This window comes from Heloderma suspectum, chromosome 4 (assembly GCF_057233095.1).
Source record: "Heloderma suspectum isolate Gila_16-S chromosome 4, 16-S_ref, whole genome shotgun sequence".
NCBI classification, from domain to species: domain Eukaryota; kingdom Metazoa; phylum Chordata; class Lepidosauria; order Squamata; family Helodermatidae; genus Heloderma; species Heloderma suspectum.
Window position 1 is genome coordinate 141223167 of NC_139461.1, and position 21747 is coordinate 141244913.

Consider the following 21747-nt stretch of genomic DNA (forward strand, 5'->3'; position numbering starts at 1 on the left):
AAATACTGCCAAACTTCAGTATCAATAGGTCCCTTTTTGAGATAACAAAGGAGATGTAAGTGAGCTTACAATTAAAAAACAACATATGTTGTTAATTTTTTTTACTATAATCAGGAATGAAAATCCTCAAAAAACAAAGAAACATGTCCACAGTTCACAGCCCCACAGATTAAAATAGGTCCTCACCAAATGGTCAACAAAGGTTTAATTGATTGATCTACCATTTCCATAGCCACAAGCAATTGGGAAAAAAAAATAACTAGCACCATCTCTATAGAAGGACCCAAGGTTTACATTGGCACCTTGAAATTTTCAAATGCAAATGGGCTTCTATTTGTAGACACACACTCCCCACCCCCGGGTCAAACGTATAGATATGCAAGAAAAGATGAAATAATAATCATAGAATCATAGAATAGTAGGGTTGGAAGGGGCCTACAAGGCCATCGAGTCCAACCCCCTGCTCAATGAAGGAATCCAAGTCAGAGCATCCCTGACAGATGGCTGTCCAGCCTCGTCTTGAACGCCTCCAGTTTCTTTTTCCTAGGTGCAGAACTTGGCATTTATCCCTATTAAATGTCATTCTGTTGTTTTCTGCCCAGCGCTCCAGTCTATCCAGATCACTTTGAATTTTGTTTCTGTCTTCCAAAGTATTAGCTATCCCGCCCAATTTTGTGTCATCTGCAAATTTGATCAGCATTCCCTGCACCTCCTCCTCCAAGTCATTAATAAAAATGTTGAAGAGCACTGGGCCCAGGACTGAGCCCTGCGGTACCCCACTCGTTACTTCTCCCCAGTTTGAGAAGGTCCCATTGAGAAGCACTCTTTGAGTCCGATTCTGTAGCCAACTGTGGATCCACCGGATCGTTATTTCATCTAGCCCACTTTGAGCTAGTTTGCTCATCAGGATATCATGGGGCACTTTGTTGAAAGCTTTGCTGAAGTTGAGGTATAAGATGTCCACAGCATTCCCACGGTCCACAAGGGAGGTTACTCGATCAAAAAATGAGATCAGATTCATCTGGCAGAACTTGTTTTTGACAAATCCATGTTGGCTTCGAGTAATCACTGCATTGTTTTCAAGGTGCTTACAGATGGATTGCTTTGTCATCTGCTCCAGAATTTTCCCAGGGATTGATGTCCAACTGACTGGTCTGTAGTTCCCAGGTTCCTCCTTTTTACCCTTTATGAAGATAGGGACAACATTAGCCCCCTTCCAGTCATCTGGCACTTCCCCCGTCCTCCATGATTTCTCAAAGAGAATAGACAGCGGTTCTGAGAGTTCTTCTGCCAGTTCCTTTATTACTCTAGGATGCAGTTAATCTGGTCCTGGAGATCTGAACTCATTCAAAGTAGTTAGGTGTTCCTTGACCATATGCTTATCGATCTGAAGCTGCAATCCTGCCCCTTCAGCCTGTACTTCGCCTTTGCCAGGGGCATCATAGACCCTCTTTTGGGAGAAGACTGAGCCAAAGTAGGAATTGAGCACCTCTGCCTTTTCTTTGTCATCTGTTATCGTTTTGCCATCCTTATTTAATAGCTGAACAACCATTTCTTTCCTCTGCCTTTTACTATGCATGTAGCTGAAGAAAGCCTTTTTGTTGTTTTTAGCATCCCTCGCTAACCTCAGCTCGTTCTCAGCTTTAGCCTTCCTGACACCATCCCTGCAATTCTGTGCTACCTGCCTGTACTCTTCCTTTGTTACTTGGCCTTCTTTCCACTTCCTGTATGTGTCCAGTCCACTTACTTTTTCTTCCAGCAGCGTGATCAACTTGCACTTGTTGCAGGTGTAGGCCAGGTTGTTCTCAGGCAAGAAAACAAACATTGCACACACCTTGCAGGTCACCACCACTAGAGAGTCTTGTCCTTCCATTGCCTCTTTCCCCTTTTTGTGTCTAGCTTTGTGATTGTTCTAGACTAGCCCATGCCTGCTCCTCTACTGAGTAGAGGTTAAAAGCAGAGTCCCACTGGTGTGGAAGTGTGTGTTACATGACAAATAAATGAAAAAAAAGTTAGTTAAAAAATGAAATTAAATGAAAAAATGAAAAAAAGAGAAAAGGTTAGGGGCCTCCCCCTTGACCTCCACTGCCGAACTCCCCTGGCCAACTCCTGTTTGCTCCCCCTGTTCGCTTGCTCTGGTCACTCCCTCTCTGGGAGCTTGCTTGCTTCTGTAGTCCCTGGACCAGCTGGAGCAGCTTGCTCTGCTCTGCTCTGCTCTGCTCAGCTGGGAGGCAGGAAACAGACTGAAGCTTCCCGCCCACTCAACTGCTGGGAGTACTCAGGCCACACACACCCAATTCAGTTGGAGCTCTCAGAAGCACCTGGTGAGCTCACAGCCACTCAGAAGGATAAAGGGCAGTCCCCTGGGCTTCCTGCAGCCCACTTACCTCTTAATCTTTGTCTCCTTTGTCTAGGGATGGCGGAGAATTTCTCCCCGAAACTTCGGGGGGCCGAGCGCCAACGTGTTCGGCCCCCCGAACAAGTTTCGGGGAGAAATCCTCCGCACCCCCCCGCACCCCGCACCCCCCCCGGGACGGGACTTACCTTCCCTGAATGTCCCTCCCGGCGGCGGGTCCGGCTGGCAGTTCGTCCGGTGTTCGAGCGGGGCAGGTGCGGCAGCCGGTCTTTCGACCGGCTGCCGCCCCCGCCATTGCAATCAAAGAAAAAAAAAAAAGTCCCCTGATAGGCTACGTGACGATTCACGTAGCCTATCACGGCTAGATTTGCAAAGTCAGCCGTGATAGGCTACGTGAATCGTCACGTAGCCTATCACGGGTGAATTTTAAAAAAAAAAAAGTGTGTACGGATAATGGTGGCCCCCATAGGGAGCCGCCATTCCCGTTCCTTATTTACGTTTATTTACGTAAACATTTACGTAGACTACAGCAACTAAATAAGGAACGCGAATGGCAGCTCCCTATGGGGGCCGCCATTCGTGTACGCGCTTTTTTTTTTTAAAGTCACCCGTGATAGGCTACGTGACGATTCACGTAGCCTATCACGGCTGACTTTCCAGATCTAGCCATGATAGGCTACGTGAATCGTCACGTAGCCTATCAGGGGACGTGTTTTTGTTTTTTTTTTTACTTTCGTGTTCGCGGCCGGGCGAGGCGGGAAGCCTCCTCCCCGGCCTGAATTTCAGCCGGGCGAGGCGGGAAGCCTCCCCCCCGGCCTGAATTTCGGCCGGGCGAGGCGGGAAGCCTCCCCCCCCGGCCTGAACTTCGCAGGGGGAGCAGCGAAGCGCTCCCCCCCACCGCGAACAAGCTGCGAGAAAAGGTAAGTGACTTTCGTCCACCCCTACCTTTGTCTCTTCAACCACTGCAACTCCCCTAGCCAACTCCTGTTTGCTCCCCCTGTTCGCTCACTCTGGTCGCTCGCTCTCTGGGAGCTTGGTTGCTTCTGTAGTCCCTGGACCAAATGGAGCAGCTTGCTCAGCTCTGCTCTGCTCAGCTGGGAGGTGGGAAACAAGATAATAATAACCTCATATTTGTGTGACAGGTAGTACCAATCATCTCAATTAAACTATACATAATAAATATGCAAGCCTTGCTTGTGTTAACAGAACCTAAGTAATTCCTTTGGATGTCCTCTCTTATTCCTAAGTATTATACATATTCAGTCCATGACAGAAACATTTTGCTTCTTTGTCAAATATGAAATGGTTTGTCTACTCTTGACAGCTCTTACCATTTAAGTACCTAAATCTGGATTTATGTAAATAACCTGAGATAGCGTTTTAAAATCTTTGCCTTACTTAATTAGGGATTATCTCATTTTTGTAAGGCTGTTCTGTTTTATATTCTCTTTGCTTTTGCTTGGATTTACATTTAAACCTGAATTTAATTTAATTTGAAAGCTTATTTCCAAATGTTCAGACTCAGTGCTCATGCAGAAGCATAACAGCAGTTATTTTTACTAACATTCAGTGCTTTTGGAAGGTATTTTATTTATAAATACAAAATGGTGAACGGAAGAAAGGGCACAAGACGCATTCGCAAGGAACGTGTAATCTATGGAACTCACTAAAATATTAGGTTCTTTCAACACTAAGTAGAAAAACCAGCATGCATGTCCACGAAAATCCTGTTGCCTATTAGCAATCTGTCCCACGCTGGGTTTCTCCAGGCTGCAGCTACATAAAATCCAGCTTTCTAGCTCTTCTGGGATAATATAACTTTCAACATCGGAGAGATTTTGACAACTTTGACAAAGTGTCTTGAGAAGTAAATTCCTAAGGAAACATGAATGCCCAGTGTAAAGAAAACTGTTTGAGAAGAAACTTAATTCTATATATCAGAATTAAACCATTAATATTTTAAATCATGGCAGACATAGTCCTTACAAAGTGAGAACTCATACATGACAGACATCTGTTTGGCTGTTTGTTTGTGATAAAATCCTACTTGTCTTATAGTGATGGAGGGAGCAATCCTATGGCTGCTAGCCAGTGGCTAGACAGCCATAGGATATGCTGTTTTCTGGGAACCGACCTCAGAGCCTGCGCTTCAAGGTCAGATCCCAGAGAACCGACCTCCCCGCACTTCTGCGCTGCCTTGGAGCCAGTGCGGAACAGCCCCGTCCTCTGCGCTCACAAGAGGAGTGCGGAGCAGCTGGAAAGGGGAGTGGCTGGCGGCGTTCCGGGGCAGGGAGAGTGTAGCTGTGTGTACGACACTGTCTAGCCAAAAAAGCAGGGCAGGAGAATCGCGGAGGGAACAATCCCCTCTGTGCTCTTCCTGCCCTGCTTTGGATAGGCGGTCACCTCCGAGTTCGGAGGTAGCCGCCTACCTAGTTAGGATTGCGCCCTAAATATTAGGAATAAACTATGGGAACTGGTGTAGTGTAGCATAATGGCAAAGGGTTCATACAAACATACCACTGCAGAAAGGTAGTTACATCTGTATTTATGATGCCAGCAATGTGATAATCAAAGCTAACCTGCAGCTACCGCAAATGATATTTACCTTGCTCTCTCTGCTCCTCCAAGCAACTAAAATGGCCCAAAGCAGTTACAGGCAGCTGCACCATGCTCCTTAGGCTGCCCCTGACCATGCTTGCCTGAGCATGGCCTGCTGATGGCCATGGTACTAAAGCTGGGTTCATACAAACATACATACTTGGTTTTGGAAGTCTCCCTTGTAGTTTCCCCTGGGGTTTGATAGGAGTGGTGGTAGTGGTGTGATATTTCTCTCACCATTAGAGCTTTTAAATATATTGTTTGTGTGTCTTTTATCGCCAATTGATTTAGATTTAAATAAATGTCCATACAACCAGAAAACTAAATGTATATGCCTTTTTGAGAAACTTCAGGAAGTCTGTGACAACTTCGTTTAATCAACAAAACCTATCAGTCACTGATAGAAAGAATGTTCTGTAATATTATTTTGTAATTCCTGATTATAGGTAACACACAAGAACCAAAATAGCCTCAATAAAATAAACAAGTATGCCCTTAACTCTCAAGCCTCACCATTAAAACAGCCTGAACTCATTAATCAACAAAAGTTCAGTTGATTGATCTACTGATTAAACCAATCAAAGATTGCTTTAATCATAATATTAAATAATAAATACATGAATAGAAACAGAGTCCTGAATTGGACATATACCTCTCTTTGTGTGAAGAATATAAATCTAGGACATTCTCTCTATGCATCATATTCATTCCTTCTCTTCGAGATCAGAATACTCTAGTGTCTCTTTGAAGCACACAAAGACCAGCAGGAAAAACAAATCCATTAGCAAAAGCAATTGAGCATCACTTGATAATCACACAGCAACTACATGTAATTATCAAATAGCCATCTAGACGTGGGGGTCGTAGCCTCTCTGAATTAAGAGGATGGAACTGAATGGAAGCAAGCCTTGAACTCTTCATACATGGAAATAGAAGATATCACAAATGGCTGAAAGACCATGGAATACAGCTTGGAAGGCTAACAATGCTGGATGTCTAACTGAGTAACATCGAGGCCTATGGCTACTTCTCATTCATTTTGCTTGCCTCACTGTTTGCAGTCCTGTGTGTATTCTGCACTAAAATAATTCTGTGTGTGACTAACCTGATTTCAGCAACCTGTATGCAACTTTAAGCTATTCTGCCAAATGTATTCTGCTTATGCTAGCTGTAAAGAGAGGCAAGGAGCAAAATAGGGCACCAAAGACCCATCTTCTTTGACCACTGGAAATCATATTCAGCAACTGTGCCGGCTTCTGATATTTCACTAGGCATTGTCCATGGTAAGAGTATTTTCACAGTCATAAAGACTAGAGATTTGGGCACAATTACCCCGAATTCTCATTGATTTCAATGGGACACTGAAACACATACACAGAAGAGATGAATTAATTTGAAAACATAAATAAAATACTGCTAAAAAAAGCAATTTTGATGCAATTATACACATGAGTGGCTTGGGTTGGTGTGTTACCATCTCGATGCAATGTGTAGAACTGCATGTACACATCTGGAAAACACCACCCAGTCATACATACGATTGCACTGAGGTTTCTTCTTGCAGTGTTTCACTATTACAAATGTATGCATCAATAGTGCACTGGAGGGAGCATGCAAATGTTCTGAAGGAACTGAAAGCTGAAGAAAATTAGGCATGCTCCAATTCTGGAATTGTAATTTTATAGCATCTCCTATTTACTAGTTAGGTGGAATGCAGAGCAAGGCAAACTAGAGGAAGAAAGGGATGGAATGGGGGAGATCTCTCATCCCTCTTCTAATGCTCCTGTGGTAGGCACTCCTGCTTCCTTTGGCCTACTGTCTTCTTCTACCTCTGTTTCTTTCCTAGGCCCACATTTCTATGCTTCCTTTCCTAGGCTCTTTGCTTTACCCCCACTAAGACCTAAGTGCAGCCAATCACTGCCAGAGGTTTCGACATAAAATCCCTTAATGCAAGGCCAGACAGCAGGGGAGTGGAACCTCTTTCCGCCCCAGGGCTGGATTCAATTTCAGAGAAGCTCTTGGGGGCCATATTCCAGTGGTGGGCAGGGCCAAAGCAAGAGGCCCCAGATCCCCAGAATACAGCATATTTTATTTTAAAGCCCTCACTACTGGTAGCTAAGCCTTCGGAGAGGCATTTCAACCTTTCAGAATGGGGAAAAATTGACACAAAAGCTGGGAAGCTCAAATGAGCAGTGGTCAGTGGAAGGGGGCGTGGAGTTCTAGGGAGCTCTGAAGGGCCAGACGGAGACCTCAGGCCAGAGGTTCTGCACACTTGCCGTATAGCATTTACATACTGTTTAAGTGCTACCACCTACTTCTTATTAATGTGCTGGGTTTCATAGTGACTGATATCATTACAATTCTTAATACCAAAAAGGCCATTTTAGGGTTGGTGGCAGAAGTTACAGGCAGCGTAATCAATCCTCAAAATATTTCTGTATCCCCCAACAAAAACATATTTTTTCCTAGTGTCAACTGGTTAGCCTAAATTTGTCTGGTGCATCACATCACCACTCTCATGTCACTTCAAAGCTCTTTAAATGGTGCCGTGGACTGAAGTTAACTGGATTGTTTTCCTTCACCTCAGTGTAAGAAAAGCACATCAGTGCTGGCACCTTCTTGATGAACTATGCAACAGTCTGTCCTTGGTTGGAATTTCTTTATAAATCAATGCCAAGAACAAAGCATTTTGAGCAAACGCACTGAAACCTGACAGCATCTTGTAGAACTGTAATGCCCTAGTTTAATCCATTCCATTGATTTCACCTTGAGTCCAGCAGTTAATGGGCTAATGATGAAAGCTTTTGTCTGAAATGTGCGCTCTCGCTCTCTCTCTCACACACACACACACACACACACACATACACACACACACACGCACACACAGAGCGAGAGAGAGCTCTTGTCTGAATGCAGTTGCAACTGATTGATGGTAATAACAATAGCAGGCCTGCATGTTTCACTGGAGGGATCAATTGGTCCTATTTCTGCCTGGCTGTTTGGTATAATACAGGAGTAGAACTGTTTACTCATCAAACCCTTTAATATGAAAAGCTAATGTAGCATAGAGGCTAAGTGCATGGAGGCTCCAGGTTCAAACCTCTCTCTCTCTCCCTCCCACCCCTCCACATTAAGCTGTAATATGAGGATAATCATAATGATCTTACATGGTTGTTTTGACGATTTTTGAGATTATGTAATACAGAGTGCTGTGAGCACTTAGAAAGTGCTGCTAAGAACTATCAATGAAATCGGGGCAACACAGCAAAAGAGGGAGCAGAAATTCCTAGCAGGGCTTTAAACTGGAGCCCTGTTTCCTTCTTGGCCAGCTCAAATCACCTCCTAATCTGTCAGCTATAAAATTCCCTAAAATATTCTGCAAGTTTAATCAAAGTTGCTCTTAAGAGCCTCTCACAAAATTCTTTGGATCCTTCCACCAAACTGGACTGTTCCAGATTTGCCTTAGAACTCATCTGTAGCAAAATTCAGTGGCAACTTTATTCCCTACGCATCTTGTTTGTTTTCTGTTTGTTTTCTTGGTTTTGTTTTAATGGAAAAATTCGTGAGGGGAAGGAAATGGTGGTTGGAGATTGTATAATCTCAGAGTTTGCGTTCCTCAGGATTTTCTAATAGCAATCACTCTCTCGATGTATGCCTACACTGAACATCATCTCTGAATGTCATTAAACTGAAAAAACCCCAGAGAGACTGTTTTCAGGATGAAAGTAGCAGTTTTGGAAAGGGTGATTTCTTTTTTTTAAAGCCCACCCTCAATTGTGACAATGTTTGTATTCTTTGAACTTCCAAGTTGGCATTGCCAGTTAGTACTGCTTAATGACAGATGAATGCCAAATGTTGCAGAAATTACATCCAATTTGAAAAAATGGACTGTAACTCTGCAGTCAATTTGTCAATGGTAATTTACTTGTCTTTATAACTTGCTGAAATGCACGCTTCCTAATGTAATACAGCGCAGAACAAAGCTGGCACGAGGGAAATGAAGTATGGCAAGAGATTTGATTATACATTCTTTTGTGATTTTCTTTCGCATACTCTTGCAAAAAGGTGATACCATTAGATGACACTAGCCTTCAATAACAGCAAACATATGAAGAAAATGTTTTTAAAAGATCATTCTGAACGGATTGGTAAAAGTGTAAGAGAGTATAATGGACAGCTCACTCACACTGTTCTTGTGAGGTAGAACAAAGGCTGAGAGCTGCCCTTCATATTACTCACTCCTGGGTAGCACCCCCCATCATCCACATTTTAATACCTTACCTGATCTCAAGGAAAATTCAAATTTACAATATCTCCAGAAGAAGAGACAGACCTGAGTCAGCTCTCCTTTCTAATAATTCATTAGCATTAGGCCAAGAAGGCTGTGGCTGAAAACATCCAAACTAGCACTTTATCCACTCCAGGTTCCCAAATTACAGTATGTTATTAAGGATCCAGATTAAAGAAGTCAGAGAAATAAGAAGTTGCCCTCAAAATAATGTGACCTGGTTCACACGACGTGACAGCCCATCAAGGGTTAATTTACCCTCAAGGAGCTATGGACATACTGGCCACCATTATGAATATGCAGCCCCCAACCAGTTGTCCTGCCTGTGAACTTGGCCAGGTCGCATATTCATAATGGTGGCCCTGCATCCACCCGCAGCTCCTTGAGGGTAATGTAACCCTTGACAAGCTGTCATGTCCTGTGAACTGTCCCTTGTCTGACTGCTCTTTTGCACTAATTCAAACTTAATTCTCTTAACTTACATGCAAGAGGTTGTTTCCTCCTGCATGCCAAAGCATGGGTCTGTCCCCAAGGGGGGGGGGGCACAGTTTTGCCATGCAAAAGACAAAGTAGGCTCAAAAGTCCTTGTTTTTATGGAGAGTGGCTCAGAAAGGGGTGGAGCAAGGACTGTTGACACCGAAAAAGCCACTGGCCAATATGGTGAGTCCCAGTAGCTAGGGAATGTTGGGAAAAGGGCAATCAAAGCTAGCAATTACTTCTCAAAGGTGAGAAGTAGGGGAGATGGCTGGATTCCCCTGTGAATTCATGGGGGTGGGGGGTGGGAATATAGTGTCTACTTTATGGTGTGCTTTGAGGATTTTTTGGTGAATAAGGGATTAAACATTGGTAAAAGTGTAGGAAGGTTACATTTTTTATTTGTTTGTTTGTTTGTTTATTTCTATTTATTTCCCACTTTCTGCCTGTGGCTAATAATGCGATAATAATACACTACATCCCAAATCGTGGTGTCCAGTGTACAGGCTTGTGCATGGGATAATGCATGGTATGTTTTCATGTGCACATTTTTTAAAAATGGAGTGATTTTGGTGTTGAGAAATTATCACTAGGCAATAGGTGCTCTTATAATAAATTAGAGATGTACAGCCAAAGAACTGGCTGGTTATTTCAAATCAATCTGTGACGTCAACCCTAATATCTATAGCTCCTGGTCATAACCACCACTCTCCTCTGTCCATTTCTTTCCCTCAGGCCTTCACTTTCCCTTATTCTACTGGGCACTCCCTCTTCCAGGCCTGCTCACACTTGTGCCATCCTCTTTATGGGGACCCTTCTTTTTCTACCCTTTCATTATTCTTAGGCCTGTCTTCCTGCCTTGAGCTCCAACTAGCAAATTAAAATCTGCAAAATGAGCCATTGCCTTTGCAGCTACTTCTCAGTGGCTGAAATAGTATGGAGAAAAGCCTCACGTGGTCTCCTTAGCCAGTGAAGCCTCTGGCACCTTTTCTTCAATTTGCCAGATGAAATGTGCTTCTTGGCAGATTAAGTTCAATTACCGCAGTTTATATTGACACACTGCTGAGCTAAGACACCACACACCGAGCATAATCTAAAATAAGATTAAATTTGAGCTGGGTGTAGAAAGAGAACATCATCTACGCAGTGTGCTTTTCGCTATAATCTACTTAAATGATACAAACTTAGGTAGAAAATGTAAAGGTTGTTTCAGTTGCACCTTGTAATTATGCTAAGGTGCATTCACGAGGTGCAGTAGCTAATGTTTCAGTATTAAAAAGAGCTTCTGCTTTCTAGGGTTACTTTCATGGAAACAAACTCTCACAAATTTAGAGTATTCTATCAAATGCTGCCTTAAAATTCCCAGAAAGATCTTCTTTATAACAGAGATAAAAAAACAACACCCCAACCTTAAAATGCACATCACCCACAGACACAGCAGAAAGTGCTAAGTACCTGATCGGATGAGAATTAATAGTCTGGTCAGATCTACAGAAAAAGGGAGTACTTAGAGAACTTGGGGTGGCTGCAGTTTCTGAGAGGGTCCACCTGACACCACCCATACCTATGCTGTTAAGTGGGCTCCGCAGGAGTTTTGTTTTGTTTTTACCTTTCTGGGCCTGACATGCATTGGATGAATGTATTACATGCGTATTCCCAGTGCACACATGTACATTGTATCATATGAATGCTAGCTAGGGTAGGCCATGTGTTCTACTTTACAGAAGGAAGTCCTCTGTTTGAAGGGCTGCCCAGTCCAAGTCTGGTTTAAGGATACCATAAAAAGGGAGAGCAGGAATCTTGCCCATCGATAGCACCTGGACAGCAAATTGAGCAGCCTCACTCACAGGTCACAGTCTTCCCCACTCTGGTGAGCTGTATTGTATTTCTATCTAAATTAAAGTAATTGTTTACTTTAGGAAACACTGAGGAAAATTTCTGTGGCAATCTGTGGCATTTTTGAAGGTCCTGAAAAATTTTGTACAAACTGGTGTGACATTATTCCATAGTTAAAAATAAAAATACCCGATTACATTACTCGACCTTGGGGGAGCTGGGGGTGGCGACGGCCGACAGGAAGCTCTGGCATGGGCTGGTCCATGAAGTCATGAAGAGTCAGAAGCGACTGAACAAATAAACAACAACAAAAATAAAAATTGGTTTTCTTTTGTATGTATGGTATGTTGTATTATGTTTCACAATTTTGTGTCAGGATTCTTTCCCCATATGCTGCTCAATAACAAAAAATTCTCCATGTCCAGGATTCAAAAAGGGACATCAGTCTTGGGCTTCTTTCTTCTACTGAAGGAAGGTTTCACCATCAAAAAGCCAAGATTTCCTGAGACTTCAGACCTCTAACGTATGATGTATGTGCATGAGTGTACAATTTTGTACAAATCTATTTATTGTCCATTAAATACTTTCCAATTTTGTTGGCAAAGCAAAGTGAGACCTTTGGTCTAACTCATCTGTTTGGTAAGATTTTGACAGTTTATTTCTGATGTGACAACTCCATTGAACACTGAGATACTGGAATGAAATTTGGTGCACATGTTCAGGGAACAATTTTGCATTCCCAGCTTCAAATTCCAGCTTAACCCAGGCATCCATTTTCAAAAGGAGAGAAAAATGTAAAAATATCTCCTTTGAACACTGAAATGCTTTAGCAAATGTTGCTATGAGCATTCTGAGTTTCAGATAATGAACCTCCCCTCTTGATCTTTGCACCCATTTTCAAGGTGGCCAGGAAAGATATCCCAGATATCCATTTGCAAGTTTGTTGCTTGATTTTTTTTTTAAAATCTAGTTTTCCATGAGGTATTTTAACCTCCAGTATAGTTAAGTACCCAGGCTGTGATTCTCTGTTCATTTTATTAATTCACATACTTTTATCTGCTGTTTTATGCTTTTTAACTCTGTTGTTATCCGGTTATATTTGCTGTTTTTCTGTGAGCCACTCTGAAAATATTTATATTGAAGGATGGCATAGGTCCGTCCCCCCCACCCGCAATCAGTTGCAATCAACAGGACTTATGTGAGCATAGCAGAGGCCAAGATTACAGCTCCAGACTTTGATTAGCCTGAACATTTATAAGAAATGCACAAGGACTGTCTATTATAAATGAATGGAAATCACAATCTACAGATATATAAATGGAAAGAAGTGATGAGTGGAGTCACTGGGTTCTGCTAAGGAAAGTCTCAATGGATCCTACAATAAGCTGCTTCTAGTTCACTAAAATGTAGTCTGGGAAATTCAGAATGAGTTGTGCAATGCAGGCTATGCCCCAAACATCCTACACCATATTTAATGGACATTGGCAACATAATCAATTCTACATCACCCTAGAGGCTTCCAGGCATGCAGGGTGAGGCCTGGTGCCACATGCAGACACCTCCAGGCCATGCTTTTCCTGGACAGGAACTGAGCCCCACCAGAACCAGGTTAGTTCCACACCTAGTACAGAAAGTGTTCTACCCAGCTGGAACCTGGGATTTCAGTCAGTGCTCTATTTCGGGCAGAACACCTGCACAATTGGAATGCATGTCCCATTAGAACAATACACTCTCACTCCGCCATTTACACTTTCCAGTGTACATAAATGGGCAGTATACAAAGTAATCCATGAAGTAGCCTTGACAGTATATAAAACTTGGACTGTAGTCAGAATTGCAATCATTTGGGAGATCAAAGAACTCTTGCGGGATCATAGAACAGTAGGGCTGGAAGGGGCCTATAAGACCATCGAGTCCAACCCCTTGTTCTGGGAACTTTTGCTTCTTGTTAAATTTTGTATTCAAGAACCACAGCTTGAGTGGGGCGGGGCAGGGAAAGAGAAACCTGGCTGAGTTATGAATATGAAGGACAGGCAAGCTGATCTTTGATGGGACTTGACAAACATAAGTGCAGGAATTAATTGCAAAATTCATTCATTTGTTCATAAGAACTGAGGTGAAAATGTGTGTTGCCACTCATTGACTTGATTGATGCAACCCCGGCTATTAAGGCTCAAAAATACAAGAATAACAGAATTGTTTTCCAAGATTTCTAATAATTTCTTGCTTGCCGGTTCTTGAAGTCTTTTCTCATTCTTGTTGACACTCATTCTTGTCCCTTTCTGGACATCCTATCACATATTTGTCTTTTTATTGATTGATTTGTAGCCCACCTTTCTACTAAGAGAAATGACACTCAAAAATGATTAAAACAATAAAACAAATGCATTAAAATGCAATTAAAAACACAACAATAATGGAATAAAAACAACATTCAACCCAACAGACCTGCTTCCAAGCCAAAGGTCTTTTGTGTTTTTGCCTTTCCACCTGCCCCATGCTCTCCATAGAAGACCCACAGGATTTGTTCTCCGGTTCCCTGCTCTTTTCCATTTACTTGCTCTCACTCTGAATGATCTTAATCATTATCATGGCTTCCTCTATGTCTTTAATGTCGTCGTCATCGTCGTCATCATCCTGGTTTCCAGTATTCTATTCAATCCCATATCTCAAAGTGCCTGATGGTCATTTTCTCCCAGATATGCCATTGATGTTTCAGTTTGGTTATGGCAAAGACAGAGCTTCTAATCCTTCCTCCCCCTTTTACTGTTACTATTTTACTGGTACTCTAACAGTTATGACTGGTTTTGCACGACACACCAACCCATCTTGGGTTGGTTGCCACTTCACACTGCAAGAAGCAGTGAAAAGCAAATATACAATTCCATGTTTGTACTAATGGGGCAACTCCATATTAAGAAGAACTGCAAGTGCAGCTTGTTTCTCCTATGTCCTTTTACCTCAGAAGACAAAAGGAGATAATTTAGACACCCACTTTTAAGCCCATAATGTGTGATGCTGCTCATACAGACTCAGAACTTGGAGCTCAGCTTTGCGTATCAAACACTCATAAATTCTGGCCAATTCTTTTTCAAAATCTCCAAGATCATGTTTTTGCTTGCTGAACCCATTGCTAAAATACCTGTTTCTATTCTGGTCACATCTTACATAAAGAGCTATAACATCCTCCAAGATGTATTTCATCTCTTCAGTCAATTTGTACTGCCTCTGCTATGCCCACCAGTCCCTCTCATTGCTACAATCATATGAATACCTGCCTGTATATTCCCTGATTCTGGTGCTGTCCAAGAATATTTCACAAAGTCACAGATGAGTCAGCTTTGCATTTTGATGTTCAACTATTCCTGCACACACAAAATTGGGCAGGATAGCTAATACCCTGGAAGACAGAAACAAAATTCAAAGTGATCTTGATAGGCCGGAGCACTGGGCAGAAAACAAAAGAATGACATTTAATAGGGATAAATGCCAAATTCTGCACCTAGGAAAAAGAAACCAAATGCACAGTTACAAGATGGGAGATACTTGGCTCAACAACACTACAGGCAAGAAGGATCTTGGAATTGTTGTCGATCACAAGCTGAATATGAGCCAACAATATGATGTGGCTGCAAAAAAGGCAAATGCTATTTTGGGCTGCATTAATAGAAGCATAGCTTCCAAATCCCAGGAAGTACTAGTTCCCCTCTACTTAGCACTGGTTAGGCCTCATCTGGAGAACTGTGTCCAGTTCTGGGCACCACACTTCAAGAAGGATGCAGACAAACTGGAGAGGGTTCAGAGGAGGCCAGCGAAGATGATCAAGGGACTGGAAACAAAGCCCTACGAGGAGAGACTGAAAGAACTGGGCATGTTTAGCCTTGAGAAGAGAAGACTGAGGGGAGGATAGCGCTGTTCAAGTACTTGAAAGGTTGTCACAGAGAGGAAGGCCAGGATCTCTTCTTGAAAATCCCAGAGTGCAGGACATGGAATAATGGACTCAAGTTAAAGGAAGCCAGATTCCGGCTAAACATCAGGAAAAACTGCCTGACTGTTAGACCAATACGACAATGGAACCAATTACTTAGGGAGGTAGTGGGCTCTCCCACACTGGAGGCATTCAATATGAAGCTGGACAGCCACTTGTCAAGGATGCTTTGACTTGGATTCCTGCATTGAGCAGGGGGTTGGACTCGATGGTCTTGTAGGCCCCTTCCAACCCTATTCTATGATTCTATGAAAGGGAATGTGCGTGATATCTCCATACAACTGTAGCGTAACCCAGGTCAATGTATTTCATCAGGAATCATGCTCACAAAACCAATTTCCCGGCTATGTATATTTTAGGACTACTCTCCAGTGGTCCAGCACATTACCTTCCAAGGTCCATTTTATTGTGTCAACACTGGAGCATGGGTGCATTTGGGTATACAACACAATGCAACTCCATCCAATCTCCCATCTGTTGCACTTCTGACTTTGGGTTGTACTTAGCGAGACTCAAGCCCAGGATGATTCCTGGGGACCCGAGTCCACATGCAGAGATTCAGCCTGTATACTAGCATTCACCAACCTGATACTCTCCAGATGTTTTGGACTGCAACCTCCAGAATCCCTAAACATGGACCGTGCTGGCTGGACCTATGGGAGTTGAAGTCCAAAATATCTGGAGGGCACTAGGTTGGGGAACGCCTGTGCACTGTACACCAGCACCAAGCTCTCACCAAAGGAAGGAAGTACACAGAAACCAGCAGGAGCAATAGGCCAAAGTGGGTTGTATGTTACCACCTGATCCCTATAAAATTTCCGGATTAGGCTTGCTCAGTAGCCTATGTAACATGGGGACTCCGCTTCTTGAAAGCAGATGCATAAAGAATTAGAATGACAATTCCATTGACTTCTGGCTTCCTTTTAACACTTTTGTTTTGTCTTCCCCAAGGAGGAAGTGACACTGCCCACAGGAAACTCTGGAAAAATCCAAAATTTTAGCATGGCTGTGACTGAGTGGCAGGATCTCCCCAATAAACAAAATGCAGGAACAAAGAGACAGAGTTCATGCTTTTTCTAATTCATATCTTATTTTGTGTGGAAAATGTGATCCTTAAACTTCAAAACATTTTTAAAATTGTTCTACCACGGCAAATGTAAATATAGTCCATCATTAATTACCTTCATATTGTAGGTTGGAGGTGACACTGAAGCAGAAAGAGGTGACACTTTACCTTTCCATGTAGGCCAATGTCTTTAGCCAGTGTCTGGGTACCGTGATTTTTTTGTCTGTTTTGGGGCGAGAGGAGGAGGTGGCAAAGTTAATCATAAGAACTCACTATGGGGGGCAGGGAGAGAGAATCAGCCCTTATGATTGAGATTGTCACCCGCACCTGCTTTCTCACCTGGAGTAGAACCCCTATTTCTCTCTGTCTGTGTCTGTCTCTCTCTCTCTCATACACACACACACACACACACATGCAGAGGAGAGCAGTTGGTGGGAGAATTGGATTGCAAAAACAACCTGCAGGAAATACATTAATTATTATCCGTCTCCCAGCACCACTGCTGTGATAAACTTTACAGCCCCTCACCTGTCTTTCCCTAAACAAAAAAAATGTGTAATTTGAGTCTAACTGTTGTTTATTCGTGCTTTAAAATGCTGTAGAGAAAATTATTTCCTCCTCTCCCCTTTCACGAAGGTGAAAGAAGAAAGTGCAAAAGCTGGGTTGCAGTTAAACCTCAAAAAAACCAAGATTATGGCAACCAGCTTGATTGATAACTGGCAAATAGAGGGTGAAAACGTGGAGGCAGTGACGGACTTTGTCTTTCTAGGTGCAAAGATTACTGCAGACGCTGACTGCAGCCAGGAAATCAGAAGACGCTTACTTCTTGGGAGGACAGCAATGACAAATCTTGATAAAATAGTTAAGAGCAGAGACATCACACTGACAACAAAGGTCCGCATAGTTCAAGCAATGGTATTCCCCGTATTACCGCCTGGCTGCGAAAGCTGGACCATAAGGAAGGCTGAGCGAAGGAGGATAGATGCTTTTGAACTGTGGTGCTGGAGGAAAATTCTGAGAGTGCCTTGGACTGCAAGAAGATCAAACCAGTCCATACTCCAGGAAATAAAGCCAGACTGCTCACTTGAGGGAAGGATATTCAAGGCAAAACTGAAGTACTTTGGCCACATAAGGAGAAGACAGGACACCCTGGAGAAGATGCTGATGCTAGGGAGAGTGGAAGGCCAAAGGAAGAGAGGCCGACCAAGGGCAAGGTGGATGGATGATATTCTGGAGGTGACGAACTCGACCTTGGGGGCGCTGGGGGTGGGGACGGCTGACAGGAAGCTCTGGCGTGGGCTGGTCCATGAAGTCACGAAGAGTCGGAAGCGACTGACCGAATAAACAACAACCTCTCCCCTTGCACTCTGTCACTTTGCTGGATTTCTAGCCAGAGCATATATTCCCAATACAAAACACAGCAGAGGTTGCAGCGAAGGTCAATCTAGTTAAATTACCCGCTCAGGACCCCTCCTAGTCCAAATCCAGCACTCTGTTGCATGCAGAAGTGTTGTGTCCATTAACTTGCATCAGATGCATTGCGTTTTTTGCCTCAGTTAAAGCGTAACAAGGAAATTCCAAGTCAACCCTGAAGCTGCACAGTGTGGCTGTTTGCATGACACAAGGGGATAAATAACCCACCATGGGTTATTTAATCCCACAGTGAGGCTGCAGTGCATACAGCTGCCATTTTGAATATGCAACCCACTTCTCAGGGGTGGTTGTGTTGTGCAATCCCCTGAGTGGGGGTCGCATATTCCACCCGGCACTTGCTGTGCCACAGCTCATCGTGGGTTAAACAACCCAGGACGAGCTGCAGGATGTCGTCCAGACCCAGTCAGTGTGGGTCTGTATTTGTACCTCAGCCCCCCAATCCCTTGTCCACCAAACAGAAACTGGATCTGTCAGTACAGTTTTCAGGGAAGAGGAATTAATTCTCATAATTATTGAAAGTACTAAAAGACAATACCTCGCACGTAGAGACATATGAGGAATTCATTCTTTGCAGTATGAACTGACCTGTTCTGCACCTCCTGAATGAGTGGACTGTGTGGATTGGAACATAATTATCCTTCGGATTTCGCACTTCTCTGAATTTTGAGATGCAATTCTCAGCTCAAAAATGTGTTTAGAATGCATATTTTAGGATAAAATATGTTTATAAATGTGTACTTTGAGAGGACATGTATTTAAAAATATATATTTAGTGGCAAAATATATTCAAAATACATATTTGAATACACATTTAAATATGAATTTTCTCACACATTTTTTAAAATGCAGATTAATGTGGAAATAGGGCACAACAGATTTTTGAAAGAACACATGCAAAAGTGACAATAGACTGCTTCATACTCAAGAGAGAACAACAAACTGCCCTGTTGAGGCATTCTAGGCCTCAAGTGATGAGAAATGAATGATGGGAGACTGGGGAAGCACTCTCTGGAACATTCCTGTGGCCTGGCCCCACCGGTCTGCATGCATTGGAAAGTGAAAGTCTGCAGCAGGGACAGGAGCCTGCTCCATGTAGGGTCCATCTGTGATGTAGAACCATGCCTGATCAGGATTCTAAACCACACAGGGCATCTACACATCTAGGGCAGCCTCTCCACAGCAGACCTTCACTCTCCAACGCATGCATGGTGGGGGGGGCAAAAAACAGGATGCAATAGAGTGGGTAGGGCATCCCTGCTCTCCTCTCATTGTGTGAGGGGTAATGTCTGAACAGGACTCCTTAACAACCTTGAAAATGTCACTATTTGGTTAATAGCAATACTAGTTAACTTTCTTCTCTAATGGCACAAGCACAACCCTATCAGGATAGGCTACTTTTCAGTAGCCATATATCCTTTATATTGTTTAGTTTAGTTAGGGGCTTTAAAAACAAATCTATAACCCTTCTCAAGTCACAGAAAATTGTCTTCTTTAATAGGAAGATTATACCCGCCAGTGCTTGAGGAGCCAGAAACATAGAAGACAAAACATTTTTAGAGTAATTGTCTTCTCTAAATTTAGGGCACTTAAATTATGTCTGAGCTGCCAGCAATTTTCTATCAGTTCCAGAAGCTGGATCAGCTTCTGATAAGTTGTAAGTCATAATGGATTTTTGTAGCTTCTTCTTTTCCCTCCAAGAAGTATTACATAGCTCTTATTTCCAGATAGGGATAAGCTCTGTGGAACACTCTTTTCCTTGGCTTTATTTTGTTTTTTGCAGCATGAGCATTGATTGTTAATGAATCTATTTGTGGGTTCATGCCTCAGTCTTTTCGTTAACCTTGACAGTCCCAGCTTGCAAACTAAGCATTGGGTGTCCCTGAACCTCCAGCTACTGAGGCTTCCAAGCTACAGGTAGCGGGAGGGAGGATTTCACCCATGCAATTCTGTATTCAACATCTTGCCAAAATGGATGGGTTACACCTAGAGGTGGATGCAAAGTTCTCTAGCTTCAGAAGAATAATCATGAAAAAGAGGAGCAGGGCCTCTGTTCTTCATTGTTCTGGGCATGAATTTCTAACGGAGCTGATGAAAGAACCATTAGGGCTGCCATTTGTCTCCCCCAACTGAGGGATCCCCGTCAAAGGTCAGCTTCTCATCTACTAATGATGCCACTGAAGTCTGGGATTATGATTTCAGACGGGACCAATAACAGCTCAGAGTCATTAGCATGCAGCAGGGCCTTGAATCCTCCAGGCAGGCTCCAGCCTGTTCCTGCTGAGTCATCTCACAGATATTTGCACTGTGTGCAGACCGCTGTGCCTACTATGCAGGTGTTAACTTTGGAGAAGCTATGGGCCGGACTGAAGACACCCAAAGGCCATTGGTTTGACCCAACTAACAATTAGTTCTAGTGCGATGTCATCACCATGGTCAAGTGTTAGCTCAACCACAATGGGTGAAAGAAACATAGCAACATGATGAGATGGACATTTCTAAATGATAAGTGTGAAGAGAAGCTGGAACTCATTCCAACTTCCCTGCAAGGTAGGACAGGCCACTTTTGGCCTTAAATTCCCAAGAAGCATCCAGCAGCCACCCACCCTGGCCAAAAGGCACTGAAATTAGCACTGAGGTTACCCAGAAGGAAGGACACCAACTAGGAGAGAGTAGATCTTTATTTTAAAAGGGAAGGTGTGAGGTAGTAGATTGTATAGACGATTACCAGTCTAAAATAACCAAAAGGAAAACCCTTCTGAATAGAGAGCCTTGTAACAGCACACCCAAGCAAAATAACAAAAGCTGGCTACCCTATCCTCATACATTATCAAAGCAAGGGCCTCCCAGGATAGAGCCCAGCAATCCAAACAGGTCTGAAGGCTGCCATGGCGAGGGGAGACAACCCTGCCTTTGCTCCAGCTCCTTTTAAGGCTTAGTCCTGGCAAACCAAGGCAGATTTCACCCAGCCCTGGATTTCAGTCCCTGGGGTCCCCACCCTCAACCCCAGGAGGCAGGAGCTTCCCACCAGGTCCAGCTGTTAACACTTTCCCAGTTAACAAAGGCTGAGCCTGGCCTGGAACACCAGGACCTACACAGATAACACGTTCACAGGAGATTGTATCGTACCTGAGAGCAAGGCCCAGCTTCATGGTGGGAAGAGCTGACTGATGATCTTGGCAAGAAGGGATTCACTCATTGTAACACAGCCTGAACATGCTATCCATCTGATCAGATACTGGACATGTTACTGCTTTTTATAAGTTTAAAATCAATAAATATATCTATATTTAAAAATCACAATATGAGGCTGTGGGATTTGTACAACAAGGCAGGAAGGTGTCCAGCGGTCATGACAAAAAATAAAATAAAACAAAATGCTTTTTCTGCAAGAGGCAATCGGCCAGGAAGTGCTGCAGGAATTCCATCTGCTAGGAGTCAAGTTGCTGCCACTTTCCTATAAAGCTGGGAGGTGGGGGGAGATTTAAAGAACAACATGAGAAAGGGGAACCAACCCTTTCCTCTACCTTGGTTTACTCCTTGAATGTTGCTTTTCCTCAAGCTGTGCTATTCCGGTGTCGTTCTTTTTTAATATATTTTTATTTATTTTATTTTTATAAATGAAATAAACAATACCAAAATTACCAACAACCTGATCAATACTACAATTTCCCAACAATACAATATTCTGGTGAGGACACCACAATAAC

At 43.2% G+C, this 21747-nt stretch overlaps 1 long non-coding RNA gene across 1 annotated transcript; it reads right to left on the bottom strand.

Annotated features, from left to right (window-relative positions):
* Positions 1-3914: 3914 nt before the first annotated feature.
* LOC146347465 (uncharacterized) lies at positions 3915-21496 on the bottom strand. The gene is made up of 4 exons (XR_014789882.1): positions 21167-21496; positions 14831-14952; positions 11760-11841; positions 3915-4231 (listed from the first exon to the last, which is right to left on the bottom strand). It is a non-coding gene; the product is annotated as an uncharacterized LOC146347465 (long non-coding RNA).
* Positions 21497-21747: the final 251 nt, after the last annotated feature.